Consider the following 5,051-nt stretch of genomic DNA (forward strand, 5'->3'; position numbering starts at 1 on the left):
GTCTCAAACAAGATGAACCCAAAGAGGCCCACACCCAGACACATAATTAAAATGCCAAAGATTAAAGACAGAAAATTTTAAAAGCAAGAGAAAAGCAATTAGTTACCTACAAGGAAGCTTCCATAAGATTGTCAGCTTATTTCTCAAAAGAAACTTTTCAGGCCAGAAGCGATTGGCATGAAATACTCAAAGTGATGAAAAACAAGAATCTACAACCAAGATTACCCAGCAAAGTTATCATTTAGAATTGAAGGGCCAAGAAAAAGATTCCCAGACAAGAAAAAGCTGAAGGAGTTAATCTCCAAATCAGTATTATAAGAAATGTTAAAGGGACTTCTTTAAGAAGAAAGAAAAAAATGAATATAAATATGAACAGTAAAATGGCAATAACTACATACCTATCAATAATTACTTTAAATGTAAATGGATTAAATGCTCCAATTGAAGACAGAGTAGCTGAATGGATAAGAAAACAAGATTCATACATATGCTGCCTATATGAGACCCACTTTAATTGAAAAACATACACAGACTGAAAGTAAAAGGATGGAAAAATATATTTCATGCAAATGCAAATAAAAAAGCTGGGGTAGCAATACTTATATCAAACAAAATAGACAATACAGACTTTAAAACAATGGCTATAACAAGAGACAAAGAAGGACCCAGAAATTCCACCTCTGGGTATTTATCCAAAGAAATACAAAACACTAATTTGAAAAGACATGCATTTCTATGTTCATTGCAATATTATTTACAATAATAAAGAGAGAGAAACAATCTAAGTTCCCATGAATAGATGATTGGATAAAGAATAAGTGGTACATATATATGATGGAATATTAGTCATAGAAAAGAATGAAATCTTGCCATTTACAACAACATGGATGGACCTAGAGGATATTATGCTAAGTGAAATAAGTCAGACAGAGAAAGATAAATACCATATGATTTCACTTACTGTGAAATCTAAAGCACAAAATAAATGAATAAATAAAGCAGAAACAAAATCAGAGAACATTTTGATGGTTTCCAGATGGGAGGGGCATTGAGGTGAAATGGGTGAAAAAGGTGAGAGATTAAAATGTTCAAATTGCCAGTTATAAAAACAGTCACTGAGATGTAAAGTACAGCATAGGGAATATAGTCAATAATATTGTAATAATTATGCATGGTATCAGGTGGGTACTAGACTTATTGGGGTGATCACTTCATAAGTTACATAAATGTCGAATCACGAAGTTGAATACCTGAAACTAATATGATATTGTATGTCAACTGTAGTTGGAAAATTAAAAAAATTATTTAAAAAGTCTGAGAGATAAAGAATATAGCAAAAGGCATTTAATAGAGTTAATATTTTTAGTTTACTTGAATAAAAATGCCTTTTGGCTAGAGGAACAGATTTCTTTATAAAATACTATTTACATAAGTTATTCAGAGATAATGAGAAATTTACTATGATTCCAGAATCAAGACAAATCTTAGGGTAGGTTATGGGTGTGGCAGTCATAGTTTTCAAATTTCACCCTCAGGAGTTTTATTCCTTTAGATCCTGAAGATCTGTCCTTCTGAGGTCTCTAGTTAAAATACAAATATTTCCGGAGAGTATTGTTGGTCCTTTATGTTTTTTGAGGGCAAGACAGACTGGAGGAGGAGACACAGGGGCATAATTTCCCCTATTCCACTGATGTAGCTAGAGAGCTGTGTTACCAGGAGCTGTAGAAGGCTAAAAGCAGAGGGCAGAACAATGACTTGTTAATTCAAATTCTGAGGGTTATCTTGATCAAAAGGGCAGGGCACTCATTCTTGGAAAGTGAGTGCATAGATTCCAGGGAAAAGAGGAATGACCCTAAGTGCGTGGAATATTTGACATCACTATTCATAGAGATTTCTTTTGTTCAGAACTGAATCCAGCCTACTGTCTAGAGAAGTCACTGAGTGCATCTGGGGAACTAAAAATTCAGTTCATGCCTTTGCCTAGCAGGTCACTGAGTATCTTTCTCCACCTAGTGGCCAGTGTCTTCCAACCACAAAGCTAAAAGACAGTTGGTTATTATGGCAATGAAACAAGTAAGGTTTTTTTGTTTTGTAATACAAGACTATCAAATCCTAGAACGAAGAAGATATTTAAGCATATGTTTGGAAAAACCTGTAGGCGTATTAATAATTAGGTTGGCTTGCATAGCTTTTGTTGTTCAGATGACATATTTTGCATTCTGGTGGAGCTTGTGCAGTCAGGAATGCTTGCTGATCAAGTAATACAAATGGAATTACAGCTTGAAGCCAATTTCATATTATCAGATGTTCACAACCCACTTTTCAAGGACAGAGAAAGATAAGAAAAGTTTAAAAAATATTCAATTGTTAGTTTTATGTGAAGTTTGGATAATCAGTCTCAGTTATGCTCCTGGTATACTATAGGCGCTCAATAAAAGAACCTATTAAATTTTTTTGATAGATTCCCCTGTACCTCAGTTTTTAAATTGTTTCTCTTTTTCCCAACTAAAATCATATTTCATTAAAAACAAATACATCTTTTTAAAATATTCATGTAATGAGCATTTTTCCAGTTGTTTTTATGTTGGTCTTGGCTGAATTTGACCCTGTCGAGTACTCTCTCCTGGAGACTTTTCCTCTCTGCTCTGGTTTCCATGACACCACTCTCTTTGTCTTCTGTGTGCCTGGCTGGATTAATTTTTGTATGCTTTCCAACGTCACCTTCCTTTCACGGTCCCTTAAATACTACTGTGGCCTGAGGTCCTACCTACTCTTAGCTTTCTTTTCTCCATTCATTTTGTCTTCCTTCAAATTATACATCGATATTTGAACTCTAACGTAAATGCCGGTGGTTCACAAGTCTCTATCTCTAGCTCTCAGCCATTCTCTCCTGAGTTCTAGACCTAAGTTCTTGTCTGTTAGATATCTCCACCACAATATCTTTCAGGTATCTAGAACCCTGTGAAATCCTAACTGAGCTCATTTTTTTTTTTGTGCCCTTCTGTTACTTACACTCTTGCTTGCATTTTCTACCTAAGTATGTGTCATTATTATTCAGTATTGAGGACCCAAAGGATGAATGTTGTTTATCTTTCTACACCATAGAGTAGATTCTGATAAAATTAATAATAAGAACTGTGATTTATTAAGCAATTCCTATTTTTCCATACACTTTGCTTAGTGTTTCAGACATTGTACCAGATGATTTCTGAACCCTTGCCATATTGCCTACATCAGCTTGATTTTAGTGCAACTATGGTAGGAAGTTCTGTGCTTGTTGCCATCACCTCATTTCAAGGACATGCCTCAACTTTCCTGCCTCAGGGCTTCCTCTGAAGCTGGGGAAGTCTCAGTGAACAAGCCAGTGAGGCTATGAGAAGTTAAAGCTCCCAGGAGTGAACCTCAACAAGTGAGAAATGGGAGTTAGTGGATAAATGCCCGAAGCTTCCCATCCTTTAGAGTCACAAATTTGAGGGCTATTCTCTATTTACCTCGGAAGGCCACTTGCAGGATTGAACCCTAGTTGCTAGAGGAGAAACCTGTCAACGGTGTATTTTTAGCTAGCCAGGTGTTTCTCCCTCCTTTGCCTCCCTCTCCCTTGCTCCCTGGGAGCACCTCCTAAACAAAGGAGTCTTGTCTCAGGCTCTGCTTCTGGGAGAACCCAAATGGAGACACATATTTAATCCTCACAATAGGCCTTGCTGTGAGATAATACTGAGCTTAGCCCCATTTTGTAGATGAGGAAGCTGAAACATAGAGAAAGAAGGTTACTAAACTCATCCAAGATTATTCAGACTACTAGTTGAAGAGCTGAGATTTGAGCATAGGCATTCGGACTCCAGAACCTTCTATCTGCCAAAACAGTGATCTGAGAGGCAAGTGAGAGAATGGCTGGGCAATTGTAACTGATTGGTTATGATATCCATATATTACTGTTCCTTCAGTGTCAAGAGATTTTTTTTCTCAGCTATTTCTAGTTTGGTGATGAGAATTCTCAGGAGATTTTTGGTCTGATGTCTAGTAGAATGGAAAGATTCACAATTTTAAAGAATTGTACATCTAAAAAGAAAACAAAGTTGACTTGTGGTTTTTAACAAATTTAAAGGATATTCATGTTTTACAAGGGAAAATACACATGATTTCTGAAACTTTTTGATACTTTGTGTGCTCGAAGTTAATGTTTGGATGTTTTTGTGAATCTCTTTGTTTTAAAAACAGGTATCCAAAATGTTTCTCAGGTTCATTGTTAAAAGAGATATTTATTTATTTATTTAAAATTTTTTTTTTGGCGAGACAACCCTTGGTTGACCTCACAGATTGCAAGGACCTTGTCACCTTACAGTCCCTTATTTTTTATTTTTTACACCTACAGCACCTGGTCTTCCTAGGTGGTCTCCCATCCAAGTACTAACCAGGCCCAACCCTGCTTAGCTTCCGAGATCAGACGGGATCTGGCTTGTTCAGGATGGTATAGCCGTAGACAAAAGGGATTTTTAAATGTAGATAAAATGTGATCATTTATATTAATGTATGATAAGAATTTTAGAAACATTAGTGGTTCTTCCTATGATCATACTGATTCGGACAAAAGGAGAAATAAAAGATGGGAATTCATTTTACTTTCTAGTAGCAGATGAGTTTTGAAATGTTTTTCGAAATTGGAAATAGCATGAAGAAAAGGAACTGTGTGTCATCCTCAGTGCTTTAGATACGCAATCTCCTTCCACTTTCAAGCAGCCCTGCAAAGATGCTTGTCATTTATCTCATTTAACAAATGAGGAATTAAGGTTAAAGGACTTGACAAACCCCCTTTAAGTCATAAAGTTATTAAGTGGGAAAGCTGGGATTTAAACTCTGTTGAGTGGCTCTCCAAACCACATTCTTACTACATTGCCTGGGAAATAGACTATCTGACCAGGATGCAAGGATTTTGTAGATGCAAATTTACAGAGAGAAATAAAATTGTATGTCTTTCTAGATTATATGATATGTCACCTGAAGGCAGACAGTGTCATATAGGGTATGCACAAGTTCTGTTGTGGTAGACCTTG

General features: G+C 36.1%; 1 non-coding gene across 1 annotated transcript; it reads right to left on the minus strand.

Annotated features, from left to right (window-relative positions):
- Positions 1 to 4,363: 4,363 nt before the first annotated feature.
- LOC111735954 lies at positions 4,364 to 4,482 on the minus strand. Its single transcript, XR_002779020.1, has one exon. It is a non-coding gene; the product is annotated as a 5S ribosomal RNA (ribosomal RNA).
- Positions 4,483 to 5,051: the final 569 nt, after the last annotated feature.

The sequence above is a fragment of the Pteropus vampyrus genome, unplaced genomic scaffold, assembly GCF_000151845.1.
Source record: "Pteropus vampyrus isolate Shadow unplaced genomic scaffold, Pvam_2.0 Scaffold15, whole genome shotgun sequence".
In the NCBI taxonomy this organism is placed as follows: Eukaryota; Metazoa; Chordata; class Mammalia; order Chiroptera; family Pteropodidae; genus Pteropus; species Pteropus vampyrus.